We start from the raw sequence: 19,216 nt of genomic DNA, 5'->3' as shown, positions 1-19,216 counted from the left end.
GCAATTCAGGAGACCCCAGTTCAATTCCTAGATCAGGAAGATCCCCTGGACAAGGGGTAGACTACCCATTCCAGTATTCTTGGGCCTCCCTGGTGGCTCAGATGGTAAAGAATTTGCTTGCAATGTGAGAGACCTGGGTTCAATCCCTGGGTTGGCAAGATCCCCTGGAGGAGGGCATGGCTACCCACCCCAGTATTCTTACCTGGAGAATCCCCGTGGACAGAGGAGCCTGGAGGGCTGCAATCCATGGGGTCTCAAAGAGTAGGACATGACTGAGCAACTAAGCAGACACAGAACTAGACAAGTTCTCAGCATCGTAACCCACTCTGGGATATAATGCCTTAAACATCTTATGCCAGTTTGTATTGGAGTTGAGCCTGCCATCCCACTCAAACTGAATGTTCTGGTTAACCGACTCCTGCACCCTTCCCATACCTTTCCCCATTTAGCACTATTTCTTTCCATTTACACAACAGCAGTGGCCAGGTTGCCACATAGACTAAACGTGGTAGATCTTTTTGACTTGTCTGCTTTCTCTTATGTCTTAAAATCCAGTCTCCATGACCAAATGATTTCACTAAACCAGTGGTTGCCAATCATCACTGCTATAGACTGCAATGTATCCCCCAAAACATACACGGTGAAGCTCCATCTCCCCCAATAGGACTGTATTTAAAGATAGGCCTTTAAGGACATAATTAAGTCTAAGTGAGGCCCTAAGGGATGGCGGGCGGTGGGGGGGACTGCCTAATCTGACTGGATTGGTAAGAACACATCAGAGATTCTTTTTCTCCTCAAGTGCACAGAAGAAGGTTGAGGGAAAGTACAGTGAGAAGGTGGCTGTCTACAAGCTAAGAAAGAGAGGCCTTCCTGGAAACCAACCTTGATGGCACTTTGATCTTGGACTTCTACCCTCCAGAAATAGGAGAAAATAAATTCCTGTTGTATAAACTGCCTAGTCTGTGACATTTTGTTAAAGCAGCCTGATCAGACTCATACAATCATATAGGAGAGGTTGTATCCCTAAATATCCCTAAAAGGAAGATTCAATTTGCCTGAGGTATGGTCCTCACATGAACACTTTTCAGAGTCTTCCAAGATTATTCTGTGTGCATCCAAGGTTGAGAAACACTGGGACTGTCCTTTCTTTGTGAAGTTGAACTCTTGGGCCTATTTTTTTTGAGTCTGTCCCATTGACATAATTTGAGATGATATTTTTAGATTTAGACAGATCTGTGTATCTGTTCTCCTATTCAAAGAAACCTCAAATAGATAAGGAAGATATGGTTACAGCTTGCCAGCTTGAACAACAGAATGTAAACTGAGCTTGAAATTAAAATAATTTTAGAATAAATCAGTTGAAGATTTTTAATGCAATGAATTATTAAAGATATCTTATTTTCCCATTGAAAAATAATTTTCAGAGAAAGAAACAAAATTAGTAAAGAAATCTCTAACAATCTTATCAACAAGATAAGGCCTTAACCTAGCAGCACAACATTTGAGAAACACTGTCTAAATGTGCACTAAATTAAAAGAAGTTGCCAGTAATCTACTTAATTCACCTTCTCAAGAGCATAGTACAGCATAGTTGAAGGTAAGAAGAAGTTTTTCTGGAAAAATAAAAAAATCCCATGAACATCTTCAAACTGAAAGGAAATATATTCTACAGGGTTCAATTGCAGAAAATAAAATCCACTCTAGTTACTTGAAGCAGAACAGGATTTGATGAAGGAAATTAAGTGCTTACAAAATTGTTGGGAGATCAGAAGAAATGGGGTTGAATCTGAACAGCTCCCAAACCGAACAGCTGCTGTGATCAGGAAAGCTTCTTCTGCAGGAACCTGCTGAATCAGGGATCCACGTTCTGAATGACGAGTCTTTAACAGATAACCCCAGAACCATGCACCCTCTGTCATTCTCTAGCCATATAAACAAAACAGGTGCTTTGCATCCTGCCTCTCTGCCCATGTGACTCAATCACTAATCTACGGATCATTAACATGCTTCTAAATCATGTCCAGAACCCTACCTGCAAGGGAGGCTAGGAAATGAGGTTTTAAGTTTTTCAGCCTTTGATTCCAGAAGAAGATTGATATATTTGTTTATAAAGCTACTTTCATGTACCTGGCATCCACATACAACTTACTTTCTGTACCTGTGTTTTCAAACAACGTCCATAACATAGCTATCAGGGGAAGTTTTCTAGCTGTAGATGAGTAATCCTATAAGGTGCTCAAGAGCATTACTAACAGTCCAGGCATACTCATCTCTCTACTTGCCCCTGGATAATTAGGGGCAATTATGGCAGATAAGTAGTCTCCTTTTCCTAAAATGGCTAGCTGAGGGTCTCATATTCCAATTAAATTCTTGCATCTGCTGAAGGATTCAATCCTCTCTTAGATACTGAAGCGCTCTAACCTAGAAGAGCCTCAAAGTTTAGCAATTTTCTAAATAGGCCATTTGGTATAACAGACATACCATTCCATACTCTCTTACTTTACTTTCAGGCCCTATTATTCCAGCTATGACAGAAATATGTCAGTCAGTGGTTCCAAGTAATTACCACATCTACAAGGCGGGATTCCAGTCTTGTAAAGTGTTATTTCTTCAGTTCAGTTCAGTCACTCAGTTGTGTCCAACTCTTTGCGACCCCATGAATTGCAGCACGCCAGGCCTCCCTATCCATCACCAACTCCTGGAGTTCACTCAAACTCACGTCCATCGAGTCAGTGATGCCATCCAGCCATCTCGTCCTCTGTCCTTTGCATTTGGTAGTCAAAGTATTGGAGTTTCAGCTTTAGCATCATTCCTTCCAAAGAACACCCAGGACTGATCTCTGTCAGAATGGACTGGTTAGATCTCCTTGCAGTCCAAGGGACTCTCAAGAGTCTTCTCCAACACCACAGTTCAAAAGCATCAATTCTTCGGCACTCAGCCTTCTTCACAGTCCAACTCTCACATCCATACATGACCACTGGAAAAACCATAGCCTTGACTAGACGGACCTTTGTTGGCAAAGTAATGTCTCTGCTTTTCAATATGCTATCTAGGTTGGTCATAACTTTCCTTCCAAGGAGTAAGCGTCTTTTAATTTCATGGCTGCAGTCACCATCTGCAGTGATTTGGGAGCCCCCAAAAATAAAGTCTGACGCTGTTTCCACTGTTTCCCCATCTATTTGCCATGAAGTGATGGGACCGGATCCCATGATCTTCGTTTTCTGAATGTTGAGCTTTAAGGCAACTTTTTCACTCTCCTCTTTCACTTTCATCAAGAGGCTTTTTAGTTCCTCTATACTTTCTGCCATAAGGGTGGTATCATCTGCATATCTGAAGTTATTGATATTTCTCCCGGCAATCTTGATTCCAGCTTGTGTTTCTTCCAGCCCAGCATTTCTCATGATGTACTCTGCATATAAGTTAAATAAACAGGGTGACAATAAACAGCCTTGATGTACTCCTTTTCCTATTTGGAACCAGTATGTTGTTCCATGTCCAGTTCGAACTGTTGCTTCCTGACCTGCATATAGGTTTCTCAACAGGCAGGTCAGGTGGTCTGGTGGTCCCATCTCTTTCAGAATTTTCCACAGTTTGTTGTGATCCACACAGTCAAAGGCTTTGGCATAGTCAATAAAGCAGAAATAGATGGTTTTCTGGAACCCTCTTGCTTTTTTGATGATCCAGTGGATGTTGGAAATTTGATCTCTGATTCCTCTGCCTTTTCTAGAACCAGCTTGAACATCTGGAAGTTCACAGTTGACGGATTGCTGAAGCCTGGCTTGGAGAATTTTGAGCATTACTTTACTAGCATGTGAGATGAGTGCAACTGTGTGGTAGTTTGAGCATTCTTTGGCACTGCCTTTCTTTGGGATTGGAATGAAATCTGACATTTTCCAGTCCTGTGGCCACTGCTGAGTTTTCCAAATTTGCTGGCATATTGAGTGCAGCACTTTCACAGCATCATCTTTCAGGATTTGAAATAGCTCAACTGGAATTCCATCACCTCCACTAGCTTTGTTCGTAGTTATGTTTTCTAAGGCCAACTTGACTTCACATTCCAGGATGTCTGGTTCTAGGTGAGTGATCACACCATCGTGATTATCTTGGTCGTGAAGATCTGTTTTGTACAGTTCTTCTATGTATTCTTGCCACCTCTTCTTAATATCTTCTGCTTCTGTTGGGTCCATACCATTTCTGTCCTTTATCGAGCCCATCTTTGCATGAAATGTTCCCTTGGTATCTCTAATTTTCTTGAAGAGATCTCTAGTCTTTCCCATTCTGTTGTTTTCCTCTATTTCTTTGCATTGATCACTGAAGAAGGCTTTCTTATCCCTTCTTGCTATTTTTTGGAACTCTGCATTCAGATGCTTATATCTTTCCTTTTCTCCTTTGCTTTTCGCTTTTCTTCTTTTCACAGCTATTTGTAAGGCCTCCCCAGACAGCCATTTTGCTTTTTTGCATTTCTTTTTTATGGGAATGGTCTTGATCCCTGTCTCCTGTACAATGTCACGAACCTCATTCCATAGTTCATCAGGCACTCTATCTATCAGATCTAGGCCCTTAAATCTATTTCTCACTTCCACTGTATAATCCTGAAAGATGATGCTGTGAAAGTGCTGCACTCAATATGCCAGCACATTTGGAAAACTCAGCAGTGGCCACGGGACTGGAAAAGGTCAGTTTTCATTCCAATCCCAAAGAAAGGCAATGCCAAAGGATGTTCAAACTACTGCACAATTGCACTCATCTCACATGCTAGTAAAATAATGCTCAAAATTCTCCAAGCCAGGCTTCAGCAATACATGAACCATGAACTTCCTGATGTTCAAGCTGGTTCTAGAAAAGGCAGAGGAACCAGAGATCAAATTTCCAACATCTGCTGGATCATCAAAAAAGCAAGAGAGTTCCAGAAAACCATCTATTTCTGCTTCATTGACTATGCCAAAGCCTTTGACTGTGTGGATCACAATAAACTGTGGAAAATTCTGAAAGAGATGGGACTACCAGACCACTTGATCTGCCTATTGAGAAATCTGTATGCAGGTCAGGAAGCAACAGTTCAAACTGGACATGGAACAACAGACTGGTTCCAAATAGCAAAAGTCATACATCAAGGCTGTATATTGTCACCCTGTTTATTTAACTTATATGCAGAATACATCTTGAGAAACGCTGGACTGGAAGAAACACAAGCTGGAATCAAGATTGCCGGGAGAAATATCAATAACCTCAGATATGCAGATGACACCACCCTTATGGCAGAAAGTGAAGAGGAACTAAAAAGCCTCTTGATGAAAGTGAAAGAGGAGAGTGAAAAAGTTGGCTTAAAGCTCAACATTCAGAAAACAAAGATCATGGGATCCAGTCCCATCACTTCATGGGAAATAGATGGGGATACAGTGGAAACAGTGTCAGACTTTATTTTGGGGGGCTCCCAAATCACTGCAGATGGTGACTGCAGCCATGAAATTAAAAGACGCTCACTCCTTGGAAGGAAAGTTATGACCAACCTAGATAGCATATTGAAAAGCAGAGACATTATTTTGCCAACAAAGGTCTGTCTAGTCAAGGCTATGGTTTTTCCTGTGGTCATGTATGGATGTGAGAGTTGGACTGTGAAGAAGGCTGAGTGCCGAAGAATTGATGCTTTTGAACTGTGGTGTTGGAGAAGACTCTTGAGAGTCCCTTGGACTGCAAGGAGATCCAATCAGTCCATTCTGAAGGAGATTAGTCCTGGGTGTTCTTTGGAAGGAATGACGCTGAAGCTGAAACTGCAGTACTTTGGCCACCTCATGGGAAGAGTTGACTCATTGGAAAAGACTCTGATGCTGGGAGGGATTGGGGGCAGGAGGAGAAGGGGACGACAGAGGATGAGATGGCTGGATGGCATCACTGACTCGATGGACATGAGTCTGAGTGAACTTCGGGAGTTGGTGATGGACAGGGAGGCCTGGCGTGCTGGGATTCATGGGGTCGCAAGGAGTCAGACACGACTGAGCAACTGAACTGAACTGTATAATCATAAGGGATTTCATTTAGGTCATACCTGAATTGTCTTGTGGTTTTCCCTACTTTCTTCAATTTAAGATAAATAATTTAATAAATTAAAATAATTTAATAATAAATAAATAAATGTCTTCAATTTATTTCTTAGGGGCTGCCATAACTGAGTCCTAGATGGTTCACTCCCCCATTTCATAAGGGTGACTGCTTCTGAATGGATATTACCAGTTAATCTAAGTATGAACCTGAGTGTCTATTTCTTTTGCTCTAAAATTAGTTCTTTAATCAGAAAAGGTATTGTGTTAGATACTGTAAATAAGCTATTTAGTTACTACAACAGCTAGCAGAAACACAATAAGCAGAGAAGGCAAATCCAAATCCAGATCGAGTGATCCATTTCCAGTGAGGAAAATCCCTGACCTTCTATGACAGAAGTGGCTTAAATAATCTAACTACCGCCTGGGCATTACCATGCTTCTTGTAGTTTAGACACTTAGCTACGTATCACCTGTAATGGAAGAAGTTCATGTCATCGAGCTGACATAGAACCTCCACCTGTGCAACCACAGCCACTGTGCTCTTTAACCCAAGGAGTAAATGCTGGAGTGGCTGGAAGAAGACTGTCTTTCCCATGTACAAAGTGATTGTGGTGTTAATATGATTTTGAGAACTTCTTCTCCAAAGTAGGACCTTTTGGAGAGCAGTTGTAGAGAACATAAGACTCAAGATTAATAAGATACATAAGTTCTGGAGATCTACTGTAAGACTGGTACCCATAGCTATCAATACTCTATACTTTGTAGTGTTAATTTTATATGCTTTACATATTTATCAGTAGAGGAACTCTTTAGCAAGATGAAGAAAAAAAACAAATACAGAAAAGACAGAACACTTTTTTATGCCTCATTATGTTCTTTGATTATGTATCTTTTCTTTAAATTTCTGCCATTGACTCTTTGTTCCAAAGATTGTGCATTTTTTCTTTTTCTAACTATGGTTTAAAATGTAGTAGAAGAGAACATATTAAGTATATGTTCTTAATACACTTTTTAAATTTTATTTTTAATTGAAGGATAATTGCTTTACAATATTTGTTTGATATCTGCCACACATCAACATGAATTAGCCATGGCTGTACAGATGTCCTCTCCTTCTTGAACCACCCTCCCACCTCCCACCCTTTCCCACTCCTGTGGGTTGTTACAGAGCCCCTGCTGCTGCTGCTAAGTCACTTCAGTCGTGTCCAACTCTGTGTGACCCCACAGATGGCAGCCCACCAAGCTCCCCTGTCCCTCGGATTCTCCAGGCAAGAACACTGGAGTGGGTTGCCATTTCCTTCTCCAATACATGAAAGTGAAAAGTGGAAGTGAAGTAGCTCAGTCATGTCTGACTCTTTGCAACCCCATGGACTGCAGCCCACCAGGCTTCTTGTCCATGGGATTTTCCAGGCAAGAGTACTGGAGTGGGTTGCCATTGCCTTCTCCAGAGCCCCAGTTATACTTAAAATTTGCTAAGAAACAAACCTCATATGAAATATTCTTACCACAAAATAATGATGATGGTGATGATAAAGGGGGTGGGAGGAAACTTTGAGAGGTAATGCATATGTTTCAGAGAATTGATGGTGGTAATGCCTTTGCAGTATATATTTATCCCCAAACTCATTGAGTTATACACATAAAATATGTACAGCTTTTTACATATCGATCATACCTTAATAAAGTTTTTTTTTTTTTTTAAGGAAAATAAAAAGATCACATGACTCAATCTCTGGGTCCATCTGAAAGTTTCATCAACAAACCTCTTCTTCAAATTTCCTTGTCAAAAATCCTCCAATCTTATATTTCTCAACCCACTAGCCATTGGCTGTTGCCCATGAATCAAAATGTATACTTCATTCAGCCATCTTTCATTCTGCACAAGGTACACCCCTAGACTGCAGCACTAAATCGTCTGTCCCTTGGAAAGATTTCCTTCCTCCCTCCTCTTTCAATAACACCCTGAGCAAAGCTACAATGTTTCAGCAGTCAGTCCACTTCAGTTTAAGCCACATAGTATGAGGAACGGTCTATTAACAGACATGTATATTTTTCTTTCTCAGGTTATATGAAATTTCCCATGAGGTCCAAGGGCTGGGTTGAAGGAAAATGGAGTTGAAAGACTTGCATAAACCTTATAGCATATATTACACTTCCATGTGATAACAGTGTACTGCTAGACATACCCTAATTTATGGCTTAGCAAATCAGACACCATTCAGTTCATGAAAAGCATGAACTCAGCACTCAGTCCATGTGTATATCTGGGTCCTTCAGGTATATATTCAGTCTCTACTAGAGTCTAATAGCACACCAAGAGCTGTTTTACAAAAGGAGAATAGCTACATGCCAAAGACACTGTGGCATGTATGGATTCTACTACTTGTTGAGTATATGTGAATATGCATGTACTTATTGGAAACAAAAAACCGCAATATATATAAAACTCTGCAGTGGACATTGATCAAAACTCTGTTTATCACTAGAACCCATAAGAACCAGTAAATTATCATGGTGACTGGGTCCCCATGGATTAATACTATCTCAGAACCATTATCAACATTCAATGAAAGGTCTGATATCTTTTTATATCCCATAAAATATTCCTTTTTATCAGCATCGGGAGGTAAATTTATAGTATGTACTTGTGATGCTTTCTCAGTCTTTCTTCAAGGATATTGGCCACTGGTTGACTGAAAATTTGTATTTAACTGTGGTCCAGGATGAATGAAGATGCCAGAAATTTTGTTGTAATAAAGAAGGAGGAACCCAAAGTTGCAGGGAGAGCAAACTGCCCTTTCCTTCAAAAGGCTCTGGGTCTATATGCTAACTTAGGTCTGGGAGTTGGTAGGGAGGCCATGATGATCATGATGTCTCAGGTCAGATCTCTGTTCTCAGCCTCTGAGTTTCTAGTGAGCTGCCTATTTATTTCATTTGTAGGGCCCCTAGGGTGATCAGTAAGTCACCACTAAAAATTTCTGCCATCAAACCACTTCTACCCCCTGAGATAACTATGCTCAGCCATTCTGGCATGCTTAGGGCCACATGTGGCCTCTGCTACATAAAATTCTATCATTCCCACTAAAGTTGGGATTCTGACTGAATGGCAGCATGTTCTGTCTTCACTTTCAACATGAAGAAGACAGCCATGGCTGTCCCTCATCAATGCATTTATCAGTGATCTGAGTAATCTTGAGAGACATAGCTACAGGACAGTTGAGTTGATCACTCATGTTAAATTCATTCTAACATTCCTAACTGCTTAAGACTTGAATTTCTTCTTTCTCATGATACTAAGAAATTTCCGGCATCTCCGTTTTCTTGGCCACCATTAAATCTAAGAGTCAGTCTTCAGACCACACAGATACTCTCAGATGCTCAGACTACACCTTGAATCACAAATCTCTGGCAACAGTGTCCACACCCATAAATTCACCCCATCAAAGCATCAGTCTAGTATCTTCAAAATCCATTTCCTACACGTAATCCACAGCTGTTATAAATATATTAGCAAAATCATTTAAGTCCTTTTGCTTGTAAGCCTTTTCCTCTGAGGCTTGATATTGCAATTGTTCCCTAGGACATGCAGAGATCTGGTATGGCGGTGGATCTGACATGCTGTAGAAGCAATCAGGGTAGTAAGGGTGGTATAAGAAATGGACATTTCTTTGCAAGGGACTTGCCTCAGAAAAAGCTGTTACAGGGTCTACAAGCAAAGCAAGATCAACATCATTAGTTGAGAGTTGAGCAAGAGGGGACTTGGTGAAGTCTGGGATACAGAGCATGCAGGTTTATTCAAGTATTCCTAAATGATATCACTTCAGTGATGGGGTCTAACTTTTTTTGAGTCAATGTTTTCAACTTCATGAAAAATAAATGGAAAAACTGTAAATTCAACCTACCTTATAATTCAACAAATAGCCTGCAGCATCAGACTTTCCATCTGATTTCCATCTAAATTAGTCTTGTGGCTACAAAAGATGAGAGATTCTTTAAGGGCAGGTGTAAACTTTCTTTGAGTCTCAGGTGGTTTCTAGAGCTGAAAATTTAAAATATTGAGCCTACCTTTTCCTTATAGCTCACCAACACAATTTAGAAAAAATACCAATCCAATCTCAAGTCCTTTTCTTCCTCATGCCCCGCATAGAGGTCTATTACAGCAGATGACCAGAGGTGATAACTTAAGTGATTGCTCATTCTCTGTAGCAAGTGCCTTTGAAACAAAACCAGGTCCACTTCTTTGATGTTTTATTGTCAATAACCACTTCTGGTACTAATTATGTTATTACTCAGGTCTCAGTTGCACACAACAGAATCCACATTAACCAGTTTAAGCAGAAAGTGTTTACATAGGAACTATGTGCTTCCATAAATGTTGAATCAGTAAAGGAGCAGGATCCAGGCTAATCACCCAGAACTGACTTCTAGACCTTAGAACCACTCTGCCTCTGCTGTGATTGAGAAAGTGACCATCACCACTGCAGGAGGTAACAAACCAGCAGTCTGTTTCCACTGCTGATGACTGAGAAACCGCATTAACTCTGACAGGACTGAGGACTGCCACCACAGGACCCATGGGCACCCCGGGAATACAGTGTCACCATGCCATGACAGGAAGCAGCCTCTGGGGGACTGATCTGCCACATCAGAGGGTCACGTCCTCGTATGCTGGCTCCAGAGCCACATCACATCTCCCACACCCTGTGCCCCCACACTCTGCCAGAGCCACATCACATCTCCCACACCCTGTGCCCCCACACCCTGCCTCTCTTGCCTGTGTTCACTTTTTAATCAAAGTCTCATGCAACAGCATCTGACTGGTGAAACATAAATCGTATCTAAAACTCTGACTTCTGGAGATCTGGGAACGTAGTGTTAGCACACTAGCAAGGACTAGCAAGGACTTAGGGTGGATGCTGAGTTAGCCATGATTACTCATAGTTTCTCTTTTCATCGTATATGTGAAAAACTTCATAATCACAAAGATAGGCCTAGAAAAGTCACCACATTATGCCTTATTTTTTCTCTGTCCCACGAGTAGTGGGAAGACAAGCAAAATTTACAAAGAACCATAGTTAGAACCAATGAGCCACATCCACAAACTATACGATAAGGCAAACTGTATCGACAGGCTGACGAGAAGGGATGGGGCTTTCTCAGCAGCTTGGGAGACCCTTGTGGCTCAGCTGGTAAAGAATCTGCCTGCAATGCAGGAGGACCCGGTTTCATTCCTGGGTTGGGAAGATCCCCTGGAGAAGGGACAGGCTACCCATTTCAGCATTCTTGGGCTTCCCTTGTGGCTCAGATGGTAGAGAATCTGCCTGCAATGCAGGAGACCTGGATTTGATCCCTGGGTTGGGAAGACTCCCTGGAGAAGGGAAAGGCTACCCACTCCAGTATTCTGGCCTGGAGAATTCCAAAGACTGTAAAGTCGCAAAGAGTCAAACATGACTTTTTGTGAAAGTGAGCAACTTTCACTTCACTTCAACAGCTTAATTGAGGTATAATTGATGTGCAATACACTATATTTAAAGTGTACTGTACAATGAGTTTTGATATACATTAACATACATACATACATTTGAAAACATTAACACATCAAGACAATGAATATATCCATCAGCCTCTAAAGGTTTCCCAAATCCCTTTATAATCTATCCCTATGGTGGGGAGTGGGTTCTTTTAAGTTGACATTGCATCAAATTAGCCAATTCATTCTTAAACAGAGGAACGAACCAAATCCCCTCCCAACAAAGCAAGATATTTTCTCAAATCCAAAAGGCTAAACTTTCACTACAACACTTCAGCATTCTTAGACAATCCAGAAAAACACTCAGCATGTTGAGGCATGGCCCTTGTTCTCTCTTCATCCACCACAAAAATCAATATAATGAGACAAATAAAATAAATCATTGGCTCTTAAATGTGCATAACAGAATACTGATGTGTAGTTAGTGTCACAAACATGTCTCAAAATTTGGATAAGTGTGAAGACATTTTATTTTCTACAATGGAGAACACATACTTTAGCAATGTCTATCAGCAACTGATGTGAGCAAGTCATACAACACAGGTACTATTTGCAGCCAGTAAGATACATAGGCTACAATAAATGAGAGATGAGAGAAACCAAAGAAGATTTTGTATTTACTAAGACAAACCCAAAAATGTCTGATGTTAAGGACATGAGAAAGAATGACAGGGTAGTAAACAGTTCTATTCAAACAGCAGTATAACATTAAACGCTACCAAGGGAACAGTGTAATGCATTTCAAATATATTGCTCCCAAATTCTAGTATTTAGAAATGTGACAAGAACATAAATAGGAGCCACCAGGAAGAACATGAAACGTATCTAGACCAGTGGGTTTCAGGCTTTGTATTCTTCAGAATCACCTGGTGGGGGGAGGGCCGTTCTTAAAATAACACATTGCTGAGCCCCACCCCAGGGATTCTGATGAAAGAGGTCTGGGATGGGGGTCCGAGAATTTGCGTACCTAATAAATTACTAGATGCTGCTGATGATGCTGGTTTGTGGATCACACTATGAAAGCTACGACTGACCTACACTTCCTGTTTAAGTGTAATATTCAATAGGAGTCAAGAAGGGAAAGCAGTCAATAAGCCTAGGCCAATGATATGAACGTGTAACATAACCAGAGAGAACGTCCCTCGACTAAGGAATAAATGGCAAAGAAAAGAGAAAACAAATGTGGAATTTATGCAAAAATCCTGATATAAAAAGAACATAATTGGGAAGAGCTAATTCAACTAAGTGAAAAAGGGTTTAAGAAAATAACTAATTTGACCTCTAAAGAAAATTACAGAAATAAAGAACTATATAATGCAAGAGATAAAAGATGAGATAATATGACCCAAAGAAATAAATAAGCAAGAATAACAGAGAGATGGCAAAGGAAGTTCAGAAATTAAGGGAAAGAATCACCATTGGAGAATTTGTTAGAGCATCCAAAGGAGTGAAAAGCAAAAGAAATGTGGAGAAAACAAAATCCATAATGTTGAAGACAGACTTGAAAAAGCCATTCCTAAATAAAAAGGAAAGGAAAAATTAGAAAAAAAAAATTAGAGAGAAAATGACAGACATGAAGCAAAAACAACAGAAATCCTATATTGCTAACTGGGGCACCTAAAGTAAACAATGAAATAATTGGAAAATGAAAACTTTTTCAAGATCTTGTGCTGAAGTTAGTTTTCTGATTTGAAAAATCTTGAACATGGTAAAAACAATGTACATAGCCTAGTGAAGAAATGGAAGTTCAAGGTAATATATGAAGAACAGTATGGAGGCTCCTTTAAAAACTAAAAACAGAGTTACAACATGATTCAGCTATCCCACTGTTGGGCATATTATTCAAGATGAAAACTCTAATTCAAAAAGATACATGCACCCCCATGTTCACACACAGCACTATTTACAATAGCCAAGACATGGAAGCAATCTAAGTGTCCACCAACAGATGAATGAATAGAGAAGATGTGGTGTGTATATATATATATATATGTACAAACACACACACATGCACATATATATAATGGAATATTACTTAGTTATAAAAAGGAATGAAATAATCCCAATTAGAGCAACATGGATGGCCCTAGAGATTATCACAGTATGTGAAGTAAGTCAGAAAAAGACAAAGACAAATACCATATGATATCACATGTGGAATCTAAAAAATGAGACAGATGACCTTATTTATAAAACAGACTCACAGATATAGAAAACTTGTGGTTACCAAAAGGGAAACAGCAGAGGGTAGGGGGAAGAAGGGGATAGATCAATTAGGAGTTTGGGACTAACGTATACATACTACACTATACAAAAGAGACAGACAACAAGCTCTGTATAGCACAGGGAACTATATTCAATAACCTCTAATATGTAATAACCTATAATGAAAAAAATCTGAAAAAATATATCTATATCTATATCACTTTGCTATATACCCAAAACTAACACAACATTGTGAAACAACTGTGCTTCAATAATTTTTTTTTTTTTTTTTTAAAGAGCACCTAAGGAGAAGAACCACAGGCCCTCCATTTCCAGGACTGAAGTGCTGCCTCATGGTCTTGTATAGCCTCTTCTTTGCTCCAATGAAACCACGCCAATGGCTGAGTCATCCTCATCTTTCTGTTTCAGCTGTTGTTTAGTTGCTAAGTTATATCTGACTCTTTCGTGACCCAATGGACTGTATGTAGCCCGCCAGGCTCCTCTCTTCATGGGATTTCTCAAGTAAGAATACTGGAGTGTGTTGCCATTTCCTACTCCAGGGGATCTTCCTGAACCAGAGATCAAACCCATGTCTTCTGCTTTGGCAGGTAGATTCTTTATCACTGAGACCTCTTTTTTAGGTTTAATGTCAAATTTTCAGAACCCTTTCCTAACCTTCCTCTATAAAGCAGATCTTTGAATTATTATCACTTCATCTTAATTATTTGTTTCTCACCATTATGGCTTTTTAATTTGCAAAATATATTACTCTGTTTTTAATTATATGCCAATTCTCAATAAAATTCAAATTCCACAAGGAGAGAAATAAAGTTTGTCTTATTCACAGCTGTGTTCCTAGCATCTACTACAGTGACTAGCACACAGTAGTTAATCCAAAAAATATTAGCTAAATTAATTAATAAATTAAGACAATTAAAATCATATTTTAGACTGTAAGATGAAATAGTATTAATTAGTCTAGTTAATGGTGTTAACTATTTATACACTGAAACACTTTGCAACTATTAATAATGATAATGCAAATCTATATTTAATGATATAGAATAATGACCACAATACATTAATGAATGAAAAAAAGATTACATATTGTTTGATCTACTTTCAGTAGATTACACATGGGCTGTGACTGTCAGGTTATATGCATAAGATATTTACCAAAATATTAGCAATCGTTGTCACATACTATTTAGCTTCCATATGTATTTTTTATAGTCCGAGTTTCTTCATCTACAATGAACATGTATTATTTATAATAAGCTTTTATTTTGAAGAGGGGGAAACACAGGTGTTCTCCATAAATATACAACACAACTCTAATCTTCTCACTTTAAAACAACATACAAATGTCAAGCTGAGTCACTTTTTTTTTTTTGGAAATAAAGAAACAGCAATGAAAATTTCTTAAACATGTACCGTTTTCTATTTGAAGCTATATCAGCTTCAAAATTAAACAATTACTGGATGGTTTCAGCACAGTGCCCTCTTCCTAGTCTATATCCACTGAAGAGTGGAAGGGAACATTTTATAATAAAGTCTTTTTTTTCCTTTCAATCTTGCCCAGTGAAAAATAAACTATGAGGACTTATCACCAATTCTGAGATTTCTTGGTGTACCCAGTACTCTCCAAATCATGTTTAGTCACTAGACTCTTTTCAGCCAGATCTGCAGTCTAGTCTGAACTCAGGTTTTCTTGTACTTATATATTTATTTCCTGCAATTGTCAAGCCAGAAAAATTCATGTCAGCCTCCGCCAAAAAGAAGGCACAAAGTAATCAAAGACTGCTTTTATTCAAACCTTCAATAATAACCATGTAATTATGGAAGCATTTAAAATAATCTCAGGAACTTCAAGTAAAACCATTCGTGTAAAAAGGCATTTGTGCATATACACTGTCATATACGGAGTCGTCTGTTCATCGAAGCAGTATCACAGCCATTCCTATAAATCATACCGACACATTCTGTTCTAGTCCAGCTTGCAAGATAGCTGCTTTCACGACATCCCCAAATCACAAAACAAGAAGCAGGGTATAGTCAAATTACTTTTCTGACAAACAAACCAAAAAAAAATAAAGGAAACTTGCAAGGATGAATTTGTATGAGACTGAAACGTGCTTGGAAGACCAAGAGCTGAGAGATCACTGTGATTCCTGTGGGCACCATGATATGCCAAAATCGCTTTATGACACTTAGCCATAACTGCAGCTAACCACATTGCTGGGGTTCCTTTCTTGGCATTATCAGAGCCTGTGAATATACGTGTGTGTGTGTGTGTAAATTAATTTCCTTGTGAAGATGCAATTACCTCACCTGCTATCTCCTGTCTCCATCTTAAATTTTCATCAAGTGTTGCCAATTAGTTCACAAAACAGTACGGAAGAGTGGAAATTGAGGTGCAAAATGTCTTGACTTATGCATGAACTGGATTATGCCCCATGATTTTTGTGGCTACTTTAAATATTCTGCAATCGAATTGATTAAACAATTAAAGCTGCTACAAACATGTCAGATGGAATTTCACATCAAATTTCAACTGGGGCTTGGAAATGTCATGTATTTTTCTAATGCTTTGGGATTCTTTACATTTCTGGAAAGTCACCTGAGGTTTTCACCATCATAAAACAGACGGTTGTAGCAGGATGAAAGCTCTATCTCCTAGGGATTAGAAGCACTGGATTTTGTAATTTATAAGCACTGCAACCCTGAGCAAATAATTCACCTCTCTGAGATCTTTTTGTCATATCTAAGACATGGAAATAAGATTTGTTCTGCCCAGCTCATAGGATTCTTTAAAGATTAAATAAAGTAAGCCCATGTCTATTTGCAATGCAGTGTGAAAATTCTAAAGTGCAAAACAAATTCAGTAGCATTATTAAGAGAAGTCACTGTATCAGGAACTAGTTTGAAGCGATCATAAAAAAGCTATTGAGTACAACTGGTATCACTCAACATCTATTGAGCATCTACTCTTTGGAAAGCACTTCAGGTGTTCAAAGATGACAACAACACTGTCTTCCTAGTGAAGACTACTTAACACAACTAAAGCTCTAAAAACACACAGCAATAAACAAGTGCCAAGTGGTGGACATCAACAGAGAGTGTCGACAGATGGAAAGCGAACAGTTTCACCACGGCCTTCCAGGATGAGGGAAGCGTTGAGCTTTGACGGACAGTAGGTATTTTTTGTGTGTGCTTGTTTGTTTTTCATGGCTTTTAGGGTTTGGATACTGAGATTTTAAACTGATAAATAATCATATTCCTTTCCTACTCAAGTTCAAAGCCAACTGATAACTAGCTGCTGTTATCAGAGAGAAGCATACGTTTTTAATAGAGCTCTATTGCAGAGATTAAATTACAAAATGCCACTTGGCCTCTTGCCACCTGATATCCCCTTATGTAAATGTAGCACTCAGCTCTGGCAGGTTTGAACACCGGCGGGCTTCCCTACTGCGTCCCAGGTGGCTGCTAGTGGTAAAGAACCCACCTGCCAAATGCAGGAGACTTGAGATTCACGGGTTCAATCCCTGGCTGGGGAAGATCCCCTGGAGGAAGAAATGACAACCCGCTCTAGGACTCTTGAGTGGACATGATTGAAGTGACTTCGCACACATGCATACAGGTAGGTCTCCCTAGTGGTAACAAGTCAAAACAGAACGTGCACAAGCCACGCACATAGCATTCCACGAATGAGAGGAGCGGGAGCTGAGGTGAAGCCTGCTTAGTTCCTGCCCCAAGCTCCTCAGTCAGGCAAGTCACACCTTCTGCCGCAGGGAGGAGCGAGCAAATCCCACCAAGAGAGGCCAGGAGGGCTTACTCTACAGAAATAAGTCTTCTCACGGAATCGGAAGTCCTGACATCGAGGTTCCTTGCTAGCATGAGGATGAGGTAAAACTATAACTTTCCTCTTTTTCCAAATGAGCAGCTATGTAAATAACCCAATCTTCTCCATTTAATTTGAAAGCCACTTTTCCAGATACCAGATTTTCTATGTATTTATTGCTATCTATTGCTTATCTCTCCTCTGCATCATTGATTTAGTTCCACCCCACTTTAAATATATTTGTGTCTGGAAAGCTTAGCTCCCCACCCCCCACGTTACTATGTTATACCTTGAAAGACACTTAGGAGTAAAGACAGATATAAATGAGGGAGATGTTCCAGATGAAGGAGGTGGCAAAGCAGGAAGAGGAGGTGAGACTCTATGTTACATCCCCAGGGAAAATGAATGGCCCACACTAGCTCAAGAAGAGAGTGTTTGCAAAGGAATTGGAAACAATGAACATAGAGCAGTATCTGCAGTGTAACATGACAGAACAAGTCATGACACCCTAAGACACTGAAGGTTTTTTAACAGGGTACCAACTTACAGGGGACTCCCCAGGTGGCTCAGTGGTAAAGAATCAGCCTGCCAAAGCAGGAGACACAGGCTTGATCCGTAGGTCAAGAAGACCCCCAGGAAGAGGACATGGCAACCCACTCCAGTTTTCTTGCCTGGGAAATCCCACGGACAGAGGATCCTGGCAGGTTATAGTCCGTGGGGTTGCAAGAATCAGACATGACTGACTGAGCAGGCACTTGCACACCAACATACAAAAGGGGTTTTATGAAGACTACTGCTATCCTATTATTTTCTCAAAACTTTAGAAATCAAAGGAGAATACAGCTTATTAAAACAGTCTAAGAGTAAACAATAGGGACAAGGGTTATAGCTGAATACATATTTTTTCTTGAATGTTTAAATAAGACAAGGACTTGGGTTTGTCAATTTAGTCTAGCTATTTATATAACTAGGGTACAAGTATACCTCCAAAATGCCTTTACATAATAACATACAATCCTATTGTTTCTTTACTATTGTGACCACTTCTAGTGGTTCAGTTCACTTCAGTTCAGTCGCTCAGTCGTGTCATACTCTTTGCAACCCCATGAATCACAGCATACCAGGCCTCCCTGTCCGTCACCAACTCCCGGAGTTCACCCAAACTCATGTCCATCCAGTCGGTGATGCCATCCAGCCATCTCATCCTCTGTCGTCCCCTTTTCCTCCTGCCCCCAATCCCTCCTAGTATCAGAGTCTTTTCCAATGAGTCAACTCTTCACGGGAGGTGGCTAAAGTATTGGAGTTTCAGCTTCAGCATCAGTCCTTCCAATGAACACCCAGGACTGATCTCCTTTAGGATGGACTGATTAGATCTCCTTGCAGTCCAAGGGACTCTCAAGAGTCTTCTCTAACACCACAGTTCAAAAGCATCAGTTCTTTGGCTCTCAGCTTTCTTCACAGTCCAACTCTCTGTGACCCACTTCTAGTGGTAATGAATATCTAATGATAAAAGAGAAGAATTTAAAAATATGATTAACACCAAGAATGTTCTACAGCAAATTTTAAAATAGGAAAGTTTACTTTTAGGAGTCTTCACTT

At 39.9% G+C, this 19,216-nt stretch overlaps 1 protein-coding gene across 2 annotated transcripts in view; it reads left to right on the top strand.

Moving 5' to 3' along the window:
- Positions 1-14,580, top strand: part of LOC109558654 (potassium voltage-gated channel subfamily KQT member 3-like) — a 146,239-nt gene extending 131,659 nt beyond the window's left edge. The window contains exon 4 of one of the 2 annotated variants that reach the window (XR_011566505.1): positions 14,074-14,580. The gene's annotated coding sequence lies outside the window, so the exon portion shown is untranslated. The remainder of the gene's footprint in view (positions 1-14,073) is intronic. The other variant, XR_011566503.1, reaches the window with a different exon arrangement.
- The last annotated feature ends 4,636 nt before the right edge of the window (positions 14,581-19,216 follow it).

This window comes from Bos indicus, chromosome 5 (assembly GCF_029378745.1).
Source record: "Bos indicus isolate NIAB-ARS_2022 breed Sahiwal x Tharparkar chromosome 5, NIAB-ARS_B.indTharparkar_mat_pri_1.0, whole genome shotgun sequence".
NCBI lineage: Eukaryota > Metazoa > Chordata > Mammalia > Artiodactyla > Bovidae > Bos > Bos indicus.
Note: the sequence above shows the minus strand (reverse complement) of the source record. Positions and strands in the feature narration are given on the sequence as shown.